Source organism: Falco rusticolus, chromosome 4 (genome assembly GCF_015220075.1).
Source record: "Falco rusticolus isolate bFalRus1 chromosome 4, bFalRus1.pri, whole genome shotgun sequence".
Lineage (NCBI taxonomy): Eukaryota > Metazoa > Chordata > Aves > Falconiformes > Falconidae > Falco > Falco rusticolus.
The window spans coordinates 109,933,918-109,949,457 of record NC_051190.1 but is presented as its reverse complement, the minus strand read 5'-3'; positions in this window follow the sequence as shown (position 1 = coordinate 109,949,457).

The following is a 15,540-nucleotide window of genomic DNA, read 5'->3' as shown; positions in this document are numbered from 1 at the left end:
CACATCTTCTATTCTCAGCCCTCTGAAATAAAGATTCCTTTAGTTTACCTAGATCTTCAGGCTTTGTGTTCAGTATTAAACCAAGGATGGGGATGGAGTTTCCTTGGACGGTATTGTGATACCCCCAGATATTTTCGCAGAGCTTAAAAATGTCAGACAGTGTAGGGCCTCACTAGAGTTTCCCACTGTCTGGATTTACCAAAATCAAGTTTTATGAGAGGTTTTAACTGCATCCAAAATGGAAAATAAGGGTATTGCAGCAGTGGATCCAGCACCCATCTGCCCAGAGCCAGAGACACGAATCCAAATTCTTTATTCTCCTTCTGAAATTCAAGGAACGCAGAGTTACTTCACGCCCACTTTGATGAAATAAGAAACTGAAGAATCTGTTGGCATAAGTGGAGGTTTCACAAATTAAGAGTAGCTTTTAATATGATGCAAGATTTCTGTAAGCTTTTCATTATTCTGATTTATTAGTCCTCAAGGCTATGTGGAAAGTGAACAGAAAGCACACTTGAAAAAGAAATTAAATTACAAGAGCTTTCACTATTTTCAGGCATATTTGGACTCCTGCATTTGCAACTTGTAACGTATGATCCTGCTATACTGTTGCAATAGACTCCAGGTTTTGGGAGGATATATTTGTTAGGGAGAAAAAACATGGGAAAAGATTGCCTTTGTCTTTTGATTTTGATAAAGTCCTGCACTTTTTTTGTCTTCTGCCTGTCGCCGAGTGCATAGACCCAGGCAGAATATCCAGGAAAGGAAAATCTGGGAGAAAGCGCCCAGAATTACCTAGCTAATCAAGACGAATGGCTGACTGGTATCGCAAGAAGGTGTTTAGCTGGGATGTGCCCTCATTGGGTTCATCTAGTTGGGAACTGAAAGGTGAGCATCAGTGCAAGTGTTCCCTGTGCTCTATGGAATGTCACCCACAGCTCGTTTTGGATCACTGATGCTGTAGCTGCTCCAGCTACATTTTTTGAGTTTAATAGAGATTTCTATGGTACCAGGGCTCAGGAAACAACAAAAGGCTCTGACCATGCATTTGGAACCAAAACCTGATTTCCTCCCAGTATGGCTCTTACGGGCAAAAGAGGACTCAAGACACAGATTTGTATGATACGGCAAGGAGAACCAATCAGGAAAATGTTGTTAGTACTGCATGCTAACTGAAAAAAGTCTGAAGAAAGAGGTCTTTTAAAATCCAAGTTACTGTGACAGTATTACTTTCCTTCCTCCCTCCCATCATTCCCAACTCCCTTTCCTTTCCTTTCCTTTCCTTTCCTTTCCTTTCCTTTCCTTTCCTTTCCTTTCCTTTCCTTTCCTTTCCTTTCCTTTCCTTTCCTTTCCTTTCCTTTCCTTTCCTTTCCTTTCCTTTCCTTTCCTTTCCTTTCCTTTCCTTTCCTTTCCTTTCCTTTCCTTTCCTTTCCTTTCCTTTCCTTTCCTTTCCTTTCCTTCCTTTCCTTTCCTTTCCTTTCCTTTCCTTTCCTTTCCTTTCCTTTCCTTTCCTTTCCTTTCCTTTCCTTTCCTTTCCTTTCCTTTCCTTCTTCCTTCTTCCTTCTTCCTTCTTCCTTCTTCCTTTTCCTTTTCCTTTTCCTTTTCCTTTTCCTTTTCCTTTTCCTTTTCCTTTTCCTTTTCCTTTTCCTTTTCCTTTTCCTTTTCCTTTTCCTTTTCCTTTTCCTTTTATTTGGAGGCAAAGCATTGAACCTTTTCCTTTTCAAATACTTTTCTTTTCTGAATTGTTATGTTTTTTGTGGTATAGTATGTTTTATAGTATGGCTGTGAAAATAAAATAAATATTTGTGGAGTTTTCTCTTTTTCTTTCTCTTCCAAACAGATTGAAAACAAGGTTAAATCTAGAGATAATCAGAAACGGGATTTCTATTCTCCATGTAGATGAATGGCAACTGGGATCACAGACAATAAATTTTAGAATAAAAATGATCTGGATATATTGGGGTAGATTTATCACCATAAATCATTGGCATAAATAGAGGTATGTTGATCACCATCACTTGGGTATCTCCTGTAGCTGGCACTTTACTCCATTTCTCTATATTTCTACTAGAGTTTCATCAGCACAAAAAATCAAAGAAGCAATAATACAGAAGAATCAGTATAGCCAGCCAGTTACTACCCAGTGTTTTATTTTCTCCATAATATTTTCGGAGTGTTTTGGGGAGTAATTTCAAACAGTCAAGTCAGAGTCCACTGAGAATTGATTTTTGTGACCTCATATATTGTAACACAAAATTATAACAGGAAATAAACCATTAAGTGATAAACAAGGAAACATGGATACAATTACTTTCAGAACATAATTTTATCCACTGTAGTTTTGAAAATTAAGAGATAGTACTGACTGGAACACCTCAATTCTGAATGCAAACTGTACAATCTATTATATTAAACAAAGTCAAAAGCAATGTGAAAGATCTTGAATCTATTCAAGGCATGCACCTCATTACAGACTTAGCAAATTAAAACACAAATAGGATTAGAAAAGAATAATGTAACAATCTCCCACTATGGTCCCTGGAGCATTAAGTCATAAATTGGGTTTGCATTAAATTGTGCCTGCAGTATTGAATTCAGGGAAAGAGCTATAGGCTGAAGATAAACCTTGCTAGGCTAGCCAACTTTGGTACGGCTGTGTGTTTTCATAAACACACAATGAATTTGTTGGAATCTAAAAAGGCACATTCGAAACCACACATTTCATATCTTAATTAGAAAATGCAGATATGGTGTAGCAAACCCTGGCTATACCAAAGCCAAAAGCTGCAGGCATTTGAAATGGTCACTTCACCTGAAGATGGTGTTTAAATAGGAAAGTTAAGCACTTTTCATCAGGTCACCTACTGTGTTAAACTATGCAAGTTTTCAGGTTTGCACAAGCCTGTAGCATGTTACAAGCTCCTTTTATGTGGAGAAAACAGCCTTGCCCCAAAAGACTAGAGAGAAGCTGAGTTTCCATATTACAAATGTATTCTGTTGTTATGGGAACTAAAATGGTGAGCGATGTGAAAAGGCTCCTTAGCTAACAAAGACCCGCTTGATGATGTTATGGCGGTAGCTATACAAAGTGTAAACAGATCTGTAAGAAATAAATAGGGCTTCTTTTCTTCAGGAGATGCAGAATCCTGAAAAGTATTGACTCTAAAGAGAGCCAAATTCAACCTCTGTGTGACCCTAGACAAATTACCGAGTAATACTAGGCATTAATTTCATTAACTTTTCCTTAATAAAGCCGTTATCCTTCAAAGGTGCGTTATTACTCTCATCATCCTCCTAACTGTCATTTTGGGGATCGCTAATAGCAGCTGCTCTGGTTAAGGTGCTTATCATTTCACACTACAAAGGAGCATTATACGTGGGGTTTGCTCCTTCTCTTTTAGGGGTTCTCATGGTTCCATTTGTCTGTAGCAGACTTTTGCAATTTGGCAAGCAGAAAGCCCTTCAGGCTAGGGAGCTGTCTTTTCTTTGTCGACACATCTTTTCTCAACTTTTATTGCTATGATCTCTAGCATCTGCCAATTCCCTTTCCTAGTTTGCACTGCACAGAACTATACTAGCAGCACGCTAAAATAATAACACAAGCCATTAGTATTTTAAGTTTAGCCTCACAGCCACTGCCAAAAGAGCTCACACTGTCCTGGGAACACTTGGATTTTGATAAAGCAGCTGGGGAGAGAAGTGAACTTTGTGCAGTGACTGAGGGGTGCCTATACCAGCAATCGGTGCAAATTGATGGGACTGCAGAGCCTGTACCTCAACAGTGGGATCCAGGGACATCCCCTCATCCACATCTACATTTGTATCAAGGTACCAGCTGAATAGCACATCAGGCTAAGAGCAGGATTTTCTTGGTCTCTTCCCTGCACAGCTTTCCAGGGATGGGGAGATGCAGGGGCATTGCCACAGGACTTCAGCCCACCCCGGGGGAGTGCCAGCTCCTCAGCTCAGATGAAGCAGCAGCACCTCATCTGAGACTTATTTCTTGTCCTATCTGAGCTGCGAGGAGACAGACAACAAGGAGGCTGAACCTAGTTTCCTAGGCACGGGATGCAAGGGTGTGCAAGGTCAGGCCAGGTGTGTAAGGGCTAGTCCTATCCAGCGTAGGGGTACTCTGGCTCTCAGCAGCAATGACAGTCCATTCTGGGGAAAAAGATGCGGAAAAATGGGGCATCTTGGGTCTATAGGGGTACATCTAACCTGAGGCTGCTGGGATTTCTTCCGCAGCCCCAGATCCCGGATCACACACCAAGCTTGCCGGGAGGCATGTATCTGAAGCTTGTGTGCACGCTGCTGTGCCACGCACACTCCAGCTCCAGCAGTCAGGGGAGCGGGGTTTTGGGGGTCACTTTGCACAGTTTACTGGCCCCTTACTTCAGATCCAGTGAGGTTTTACTCTGGTCTGGGGATGGGAGGGGTCTTCTCCCCCTCTTCAGTTTGCCAGTGCAGAATTTGTTGGCTAAACACAGCTGTCTCCTCCTCCTGGCTGACAGCTCCCTTCTGGAGCAACCTTTTAACATTTTTCTTGATTTTCTTAAACAGCAAACATTAGACACATTAAGAACAGCAACAACAAAATCATTAAGCACTATAACATTCTCCAAGGAGCCAGACGTATCCTTTAATCAGGTTATGGAAAATTCATTCCTCTTCTAGCTATTTATCTTCTTTGTTTACGCACATACTGAGTGACCCACTTCTGAGCATCAAAAATAACAACAAAGAAAAAAACAAAGATTCTTTGTTATTAATGGATTTATGTACCATTTATTTTGCTTTATTGGAAACCAAATAATCAAGTTCATTCATTCCAATTAAACACAGCACACACTAATTGTCTATCATTTCTATCAGTGAATCCAGCTCTCACTTCAAAGTCACTAGTTGACCTCAGCGGGGAAAGGATCGGTACTGTGCTTCCTTCTATAATGATTGATTGTTTGCATTAAGACAGAGAAGCACAGACCGAAATCAGGGGTATGCTGTGCTTTTCTCCTTGTGTTAGTTTACACCTCCAGCCACCCATGCAGACACAGGGACTATAAACCCAACATGATCATTTCATGAACTAATACTGTAGACTGCACCAGGTCAAATTTGTCCCCAAATTTGCATGATTTATAATAAGTATAATGTGCCTATTGTAATGTAATTAGTGATAAACAGATCTCTAATGACAATTGTTATGAATAAAAATAACAAACACGATGTGTAGGTTTATAATAAAAATGGCTTATTAAAACAATGTGGCCTTAGTCTCAATGTTGGCCTAAAGCCACTGAATTAAGTGAAGCAGACTTAACAGAAATTAGTGACCAAAGAACTCCTTGTTACTTAAGTCATGTGCTGATGTGATTCGTATTTGGGCGCCTAAATCAAAACTCTCCCAAAAAGGCAACTTTAGAAGAAATAGTCTCGTCATTTGATTGAGGCTTCATATCAGGTAATTTTTGTTGTTCTTGACAAAACTATTCAAAATGAAACTCACTTGGTGAGAGTACAGGAAAGTAAAGTAGCAGAGGACACTGCAGAAAGTATTGTAGAAAGTTAGTTATATCAAGCAAAGCTGTTTGTTAGTACAGGCAAGGATACTTCCCATTTTGAAAAGACTATATTGTTTTTCAACTGGCAATTGCTCAAAATTGACATGGATTAGGAATTACAATGCAGGCCATAATGGAAGGAACAGAGCACTGAAAAAGATCTTTACCAGCATGGAAAAAAAAAAACCCAACAACTTAACCTGCTTCTTTAGCCTGAAAAACTATTTTGTTACATTCCATGTTATTTTTTTTTCTTCACTGTTAAACATAGTTTTAAAAGAGATTTAGTTCTAAGGTTGTCTTACCAGCACAAAGCTGGCTAGACGTGAAGTATTGCTCAAAAGCTGTTAAGAGGGCATCTTATGGTACTTAAAGAAGCTGAAAGAAAAGGTCAGAGGAGAATGTCAGGGCGAGAAAGTTAACCAGGCTCCAAAACCCAGAGAAAAATAAATAGTAAATACTAGGAAATGTAAAAAAAGATCATCTTTATCACCATGCACGGTGTAACCCTGCTGAACAGCTGTTACTAGGCGTTAATGCAATGTCAGTGACATTAACACTGCTTATGATTTTCTTTTATGTTTTCTGACACATCCCCACCATCATGTGCATTTCTGAGAACTAACCACGGAAGATGGCGAGGTATGTGCCCATGGGGACTGGAGTGGCAGGACCCCAATCGGTCTCCTTCCTGCAGTAGAAATTTGTCATTTCAGAATCCAAAGATGTTTTGAGTGGGCACATTTTCTATTTTTATTCCCTGAGTTATTATGGGATATGAATGTCAATAATAGATAAGCACATCGCAAACAGACTCAGCAAGTTCTGCCTTTTCTGCCCCTGGAGAGCCACGGCTCAAGCAATATCTCAGCACTAGGGTGACAGTTCTCCCTGGAGGGGGACAAAAGACAAATCCCTTCCACTCCACAAGCCCCCTGGCCTGCACCATCTGATGAATTTATAGGCTCCAATACAGTTAGGTGTGTATAATTCAATGTATTGCTGAAGACCAGTTACTGTATTTTATAGCTGACATTACAGGGGATATTTTTTTCTACAAAATAAAACAATATTTGTTTCCTGAAAGGGAAATGTGCTGTCTGTAGCTATCAGCAGCCAACAGTTGCTGCCGGCTAGAGCTAAAGGAGAAAAAAGAGGTGGATTTTACTTTAGCGGTATTGGGAAGAATAATTCATCATTCACGGTGCTTTTTCAGGATCGGAGGGCTCATTTGAAAGTCACTATACGATGACTGCTTTAATGTATTGTATTCAACAATTGCATTAAAAAATAAGGGTTATGGAAGTTATCCTGACATGTGCACTGCAACTGAATCTGGATTCCGGTGCTGTATGTGACTGTGCGTCACAAGCACGCGTAGGGGTGTGAAGGTGCGAGGAAGGGGTACGGGGGTGCCTATCACTTTGAAGGTTTATAGCTATTCGCTGTGAGGAGCCAATTCTGTAATTTCCAAGCACTTTACAGAAATTCATCAGTCCCCTCACGCAGTATGTCTGAGGGGTAGAAAAGTGAAGATGAGTTTGGGGGATTTGGGTTTTCCTTTGCTTTTGGCCCTATTGCAGATCTTGGGGGAAAGCGCTGATGAGTGATTATGTGGCTTGTTTCCCGGAAGACAGAGCTACTCTGAGGCATTAAAGGCAAAAATGACATTCTGAAGAGTAGCTGGTGTCAATCCAGAGCTGCAGGTCTGTATCAGAACAACAAACTTATGCCAGCGATACCTACCCCAAGTGGCCTCCACTGGACTTGTCTGGGGCCACAGGAGGACTTAGCCTTCCCACAGGGATACAGATCCCCTCTTACTGCCCTATGAATCCCATCCATTTTTAACTGGTTCATGAGATATTGATTCTCAGGGTTTTCTGGCATACAATTTTCTTTTGATGTGATGTATTTTAAGCATGTTGTGGACCAGCTAGCGCTGCATATCATGTCAGGTATTAGCTTTTTGCAAAGAAAATCACATATATTACCCTCCTGTCACAAAGAAACTTCCTATTTATTTCTTTGTAGTTGCTTTTAAGCTAAAGTAAAGGACACCTGAGGTGCAGGAACACATCAGTGAAGAAAGAGCTATTTTTTTCTACCTCCAGGAGTCAGGGTATAAGAAATTATTCTCTTCCATGCTTTACATTTTTGCTAGGAAATAAATGCTACAGAGGAGTTCAAGGAAGAGCTGTCAATAAGCAGCTAGAAATAGCCAAAGGCTGCCCTGGTAGAAAGCTGTGATAATCCTACAGCTTCTACAACAACAGTGAAAAGGCCTGTGAATGATCAGCAAATGGGTAAGGTGGCTTGTAAGGATGCAGAGACCTTATATACGCTTTGCATGAAAAAGCACGCCTTATTTGCATTTTGCAGCAATATAGTGCACTTACTTGGCCTTTCTACCATGGTTGAAGGTGTATGTGCCCCCAGGTCACGGCACTGCAGTGTCGTCCTTCGGTAGGCATGAGGCAGGTGATGAGCAGCTCTTGGGAGGGCTCAGGCGTGGGTTTTGAAAGCATCGGAGGATATTTAGAGCCCGGCATGCCAAAACTGCATGAGGGACAGGGTCTGCCACCTCTGGAGCAGTGTGTGATGCGGCAGGGACCTGGATGACATTTACTGGATCACTGTGCACAGCTTACCTCCAGGCATCCCAAGCAGACCCGCACGTCTGCAAGTGAGCAAGGCAGCGTGATGTAGGAAATAGCCTGCCTTTCAGAGAAAGCCTCAGCACTTGGGTGCTCCTTCAGCCTTTCCATAAGCTCCTGTATCTCTTGCTGCTCACAATTCATTTCTCCCAGGCGTTAGCTGTAATGAAGACGGGGTGGTCTACAACTTTATGACAGTTCCATTTATTTCTACTGTTTTCATGCAAACCCAAGCAACAAGCAGCAGTTGCTTCCTCTGCAGCTTGATAAATGTCAGTATTAATTAAAATTGTTCAGAGAAGGGTCGAGTTTTTTTTCCTCTCTCTGCACCAGGCTGGCAGGGAGGAGAAGCCTGACAGGCAGACGCAGCTGCTGAGCTGTTGACTGGAAATGTCGTCACTGGGAATGAGGCAAAGGAGCGGTAGCCGGTCTCTGACAAAGTGGATTGGAAATAGTGGAAGCATTTTATCACCTGCACCATGCTGCCCCTCAGCACAATGTGGGGGAGGATGTCTGGATATGGGTCTTGAACTTAATCCTTTGCTCCCCCGTCTGGGAAGTCTGCAAAGGCAGCTGTTCAGCCCATATGGAGGGGATAGTGCTCCCCTATCGCCGCTATCTAATGATGCTTTCCTGACTGACACTCCAGAGAGAGCCCTTGATTCAGGAGGGAAGGTCAACACAACGCAGTGCCTTTTAGGATGCAGGGGGAAATACAGCAGACACCCCCCTCACTAAACCTCCCTGCACCACTTTATATTTATATGCACTTTCATCTGACACCGACCCCACCAAGACATTCATAAACCCAACATCTTCTGTCAGCCTTGGGGGTGCTCAAGCAGCAACCAAAATCATGCTTCAGTAGCCATGGATGTGCCCTGTTCCCAGCTGTGGCAGGTCTGAACGCAGCCAAGGCACCACGGTCACAGTGCTGGCATCCTCAGTCCTGTTACTGCTGTGAGCTCAGAGGAGGCCATTACTGTCTGCTACAGCTACTTTCCATACAAGATTATGAAATCATTTTCTTTTTTCTTCCCAAACTTTACTAACAACAGAGGGAAGAAATTCAGATGAACCCATGGGAATTCAGTGCTCATGTTCTCCTGATTTGGACCGAAACGTGTGCTCCACTGTCACTCGGGTACGGTACATCTCAACAATCTCCCCAGAGTGTTTTTCTTTTGGGGGGGGACAAAACAGTTTGGCTTGCAAAGCAGGACCAGTCCCTCTTTTGCAAAAAAGGTGAACGGTTTTACATGCACTTTTCCTGAAGTTCTGCATTGTTCTCTAAGAAACTGAAGTGGAAAGAGAGAGAGAGACAATACCAGGGAAGATGATAACCTCTCCAGATCAAAGGATGGATTGCAGTGAATGAAGAGCTGAAAAGGTTTTGGAAGCACAAACCAAGGGTTTTGTAAAGCTGGTTTTTATTAGACACACATAGAGACCTAGGTTTGATTTGCAGAAGCACTTAGGGAAAAAAGGAAATACACTTCCCCTTGGCATCTGTAAAAATCTCATTTACAAACACAGGTGTGGAAACGTAGTGAACAGAATATCACTATTGAAAATGGTGGCTCAGTTTCATTTCTCTATTGAGCTTTTTTTCTGTTTCTTTTTCAGATTTCTGGTACCACAGGCTGGTTCTTTTAAATACAGTCTCCTGTTACGACACCTTGATTCAAGAACAAGCCCTAGTTCCCTTGCTCTTGTTTTGGATTTGCTGCAATCCTTTGATGGCTGCATTTCTTTGTATTGAGCGCTGTAGTTGTTTCCACTGCTGCTCTGTACAAAGCATGTTTTATCTAGAAAGATACTGACTTCTAAAAGCCTTGTTTCTGAGAAGACATTCATCACACCAAGTCTGGTAGTTTAAAAAAAATCCTAAGTAGAAGTGTCTTTTACCAGCATAAAAATTAACAGTCAGGACTCTCCCACCTGTCCTTCTAGTCTAATCTCACAATGGGTTAGGGCTTCTGTCTGTACGCTCAAAAGAAACCTGGTTTCTGTAAATTTCTTTTTAATAAAAATGTGTTACCTATGATAAATGTATATATTGCCTAGGTCAAATGAATTTGATTGTGAAAACATATTGAGCGAAAGTATTGGTAGGATTTAATTTCATCTCTTCAAAAAAACCCAAAAAACCAAAAAACTGTAGCTATTGAATACTGGTTTGAATTAAATTCTATTTGTTTTAATAAAAGTGTAGTGGCCTGAGTGTACATATATTTGTTTTAGTGGCAGTGCATTGGATCCAATAAAACTATATTGGCTTCACTGCTTATGTCTCCTTTTCAGAGAAAATGGATTGAATGGAAAAATGAAACAGGCATGAATCAGCCAGCCCTGAGGTCTCTGCTCAACTCTGGCATCCAAATAAACTGGTAAAAAAATCCCAGCTGTATTACTAAACATTGCTTTTAAATTTAAATATGCTTTAATGTCAAGGCTGCACATGAGGGGTTTAATTGCCCCTGTAAAAGAGAGCAGCTTCCAGAGCCAGCCTTGGCTGTGGAGGGTCAGTGCATCTGCTCGGCTGCAGAAGAAGAACCCTAAGCTCTCTGGGGCTGCTGTGGGTCAGGCTTGTTCGCGATCAAGGCGCTCAGCTGATGGCCACGTATCTGCCATCATGCAGCTCAGTGTCACCAGCCGCAGCACAGGGGCACCCCTGTCTGAAGGCACAGGCACCCATGGCATGGATGTCAATCATGGATGTCAATCATAGATGTCAATCACGTCTGCGTTGGGTGCTCGCTGCCAGGGGCTGGCATTCCTGCCCGCACCCGGCTGCTGTAGGGGTTCCATACACGGTCCCCCAGGGTCAGTCACTTCTGTCACCTGGAGGGAATGCTACACTCATCTGCTTTTGTGCCAGGTCTCACAAATGTCTGTGTTTCCTACGCAGCAATGTCACCCGTACATCCTACTGCAGGTAGGAAAGCCACCAGAGGCCAGTGAGGGCCAGGTCTGGAGCACGGTCGTGGTGGTTTTTCAGAGTGGCATGCAGTAGCTTCTGCTAAGTGGCAGTAAGGACATGCTCAGCAGAAAGCCTTAAGTAAGTTAAAGTATGGTTTAACTATTTGTTTTGCATTTGCAGACTACACCGTCCCCACTTTTTAATGAGATGTGAAGTGAGCAGCTGGTGGATGCCTGTGTTGAGCACAGAAACTCAGATCATCATGTTCTCGCATGCATTTGTTTGCAAAACCATTGTCAGCCCTGTGTCAATGCTCCTAAAAATGTCACCAAGTGCCCTTTCTAAATGCCCTAAACTGAATTAAAAAAGGAAAGTGCATTCCTGTCTTTTTCTAAGCTTCTCCAGGGCCACCTTTACAGCCAGTGCAACTGAGGAAGAGCTCCACATGACGCCTCTGAGGTTAGAAAGGACACCACTCTCAGCATGGCAAGCACCATCTGGATATTTGCTAAGGGGTGGAATGGATGCTGTTGGCTGGCCTGACTTCTCGCATACCTTCAATTGCTGTAAGCTGACAATCCAGGCTAATGCTTTGTTTGATGCCATGCGTCCTTTTAGGAGACTGGCATCAGGTTATGTGAATCCAAATCTGCGTGTTATTTCTTTGTGAGAAGACATGATCTGCATCAACTTACTTACGGTTTATGCTGAACTGGGTGCCCCTGGGACTATGGGAGCCGTTCCAAGCGAGGAGAATTTGGCTGCAGCACTAGTTTAGCTGTGGGAGAGTAGATGACTGCAGGCTTCTCCAGCCCTGGCTCCTCGGAAAAATGTGAATGAAGAAATAATTCAAAGAAAAGCAAAAAGGCTGTTAGTGAAGCGATATTCAGGTGAAAACCCAGCTGAGGAGTGGGTTTGAGAGTACAGCGCTGAGCATCACTGACAAAATCCCCATGACCTTGTGTAAGTGGAATCTAAGCTACGTGCACTGCAGCCAACCCACATACCCCAGGAACGAGCTGTCTCCTGAGCCCAGCGCTGCCAAACCAGGTTTGTGATAGCAGCGAGGGTTTCACCATCATGCCCACGATGGTGGTGTAGATGTCAGTCCTCATGAAGCATCTAGATCGCTGTTTTGAGAGTGTTTTTGGAAGTGGGGGAGTGTTAGTAAATAAAAAGGCTGCAGACTTCACGGTAATACACTCTGAGCTGCTCCCTGCACAGCGCCATGCAGAAATGCAGATACCTGTGAGGAGCTAAGAGAGGAGATTGGTTTTTTTTTAAGAATTTGGGAAGTTCTTGCAGGATGCTATCTGGAAAAGATGGCCTTTACAAAAATCAGATGCTACCACATAGTTGGCACTTACAGCGCAAAGGGTTAAAGGGGAGTTTTTAACTAGAAGCTGGCATAAATCTGGGTGCAGAGGAGTACACAGTCTAAAGTGACACCACCTCCAGGGGTGAAAGCATAAATTCTATATCAGAAAGGGATTGGATAAATTGAGGGAAGACAAATCCCACCAGGGTCATTAAATTCTATGGTCCAGTTCATCCTGGCTGCTGGAAGCTGGAGGTGTAAGTGGGGGATTTATCAGAGGCACCAGGCCATGTGTCAGAGATGAGTCCTCACGGCCTCTTTCTTGATTCATGATCTCTAAATCAGACAGAGTGATGGAGGTGGTGAAGGAGAGATCTTTAACCTGCCTGCCCACCACACAATGACCTGCCTGGGCCCCATGTCCCCCACAGACTGTCTCTGCCCCTTCTCTCCTGTCACCCTGGCTCCTGCATGGCTACCGGGCAGTGGCAGCCCCACATCCCAGCCTCCTCTGGCCATGACGAGCGGTCACCAAAAGCTTTTCTGCCGACCCGGGGATGCTGCAGCCACCTGAGCAGCTCATGCAGGATTCTTCTGCTCTTTTTATCCCCTGCCCAGGCGTGTGGGAGATGCCTTGAGTACTAAATATGTTTCACTTAAGCCATGATGATGGTGTACTAAAGTGCTGTAATCTTTCCTAGGTCTCTCTTTACATTGCTGTAATTACCATAATAAGCTGTTTTAACTGGCTCTTTTATAAGTAACAGCAACATAAAAACATCTCAGCATGTTTTTCTTTAATGAGCTACAACTTCTGTATAATCTTCCCTACTTTCTTTCTTCAGTGTCTGCGATGGAGATGACATAGTTTTCATCTCCTCCCCATCATCATGCTCCTTCACCCTTGAGCTGGCAAGCTGGCCCTGAGACCTTCAGTCAGGATTTGTAGGGCTGCCCCAATCTGGCAAACGCAGTGGTGCTGATACTGAGTGATGCCAGGATGCGGCACAAGAGCATTCCCCCTTCTCCACCAGCAGCAAAGTTTTCGGGAAGCCTCAGGGAGCGAGGCAACTTTGTCTGTGAGTATCATGACCAGCTGAGCCAAGGGAAAGGACGTTCACCACCACAGCTGTGGGCCCTGCCAGCGCGTGGGTCACACAGCCGAGCTGCTGGGGATGTTGCAGGGAATGCATTGCCATCACCTGCATCCCATGTCCATTTAAGGACACCAGGAGGAAAGTGATGACAAAAGGGATTGATACCCACATGCTAAGGCAGAATTTCAGTGCCGGGGCCGGTAACTGATACAAGTGACTACAGATGAGCCATGAAGCAGAAAGAGTTTTGACTATGCGACACAGGGATTTGAGGGACAGCTGCAGAGAGCTTTCTCCGTCATTGCTGCTGGCAGAAAGCGCTAACGCGGTCGGGCAGTGCCTCTGCTCCAGCCATCCGTTCACGCCGCTGCCGCCCAGCTTCATCAGCCCAGTCTCGAGGAGCGCCTCTGCCCCTTGGCCCTCGCCCCCCAATGCTGCTGCAGGAAAGCCAGCACGTGGGCATGGGGCACGGTCCAAAAAGCCTCAGTCAATTACGCTACCGTAATATCACAGCAACGAACTCACAGTTTGACTGCTTACGGCAGATGGACGAACACTTGTCGGTTATCTGGTGCTGAGCGAGAGACAGATTTATTTCCAGAGCTTGCGACTCTCATTTCTCCCAGCTGAAGCTGCAAGGCAGAGTGTGCATCTGTGATTTCTTTTTTTTTTTTTCAGTTGCAACTATGTTGCAGTGAGGTCTGTCACTAAAAGTGATGGGATTTTTGGAGCGTTTGTACGGGGAAGGCAGGAAGGACAGTGGAAGGCATCTCTGCTTTCCATAGCACTGGAAGCTGCTTGAATTCACACAAGCATGAACTGAATCTCCAAATCTCAGCCATACCCTGTGTGCACTGACAGCTGGTTCACCAGCAAAGGACTGCAGAGCTCCACAAAGGCACTGGGTCTCTGCATTGGGGTGATATTAATGTGCACTCTAAAAATAAACCGTGAATTGCCACCTTGGAGCTGTCCGAGGGTCCACTCAGCACTGAAAGTAATGCGCGGGCTACGGGAGTAACTGCACTTGCTACCAAACCAGTATCATATGCTTTCTGCTGACATTTCCCCAGCAAGACACCAGTGCGACACAACAACTGCTAGCAGGCAGGACCTAACCGGGACTGAAATGTGTTCTGAGGTGCGAGATTTACTGAAACCTGTAAAGCAGCAGCCGCAAGAACCTCACTGGCTAATCACTCACCAAGGCTCTTTATTGTCAAAAATATCCTCGTTGGAGGAAATTTGGAAAACATGTACAATCTGCCAATGTCCATGGAAGTCATCAATACAGCTGCTAAGGGCTATCTCCTTTTTCAAAAGGCTCTAGAAGACTTCATATTTTACCAAGTTGTTTATTTAGGGATGGGTAATACTTACTGGAAACTGGTCCTGAACTCAACCACTGACTTTTAACTCCTTCATCTTCAAAGCTGTCCACGGAGGGCTATTAGTACCTTCTGACCAGACAACATTAGCCGTAGAAAGAGCAGTGGAAAGCACACATTTCAAAGATACCCATTTTCTGAACAGTTTTCCCCACTCATTTTTTTATGGGTCACAGCTTAGAATAACAGAAATAATTTAATTTGGAACAGGCTGAATATTTTGAGATGCCACTTCCCTCTCCTTCCCCCCTCCATCCCGCACCCCCTTGCAAAACAATAACACAAACGAAACACAAGGGAAAAGAAAAAAAAATCAGTCATTGTGCTTATTGCAAGGAAATCTGCTTATGCGTGATTTGAAATCAGAGCAGAGTTTCAATTCATTCTGTCTTGTGTTGTTGTGTTTCATATTTCATGCTTTGGTTAACACTTATTTAGTCTGTTCCTAGAGGCTGTGACAGGTTATCCTGAAAGTTTTTAGACTTGCTGAGCATACACTCTCCACAGAGCATCTCAAAGTGAAAGGAACAAAGAACTCATTCATTTTTATGCAAAAAAAATTATTTTAATATTTTGAAGACCCAGCCTTTCCTCCT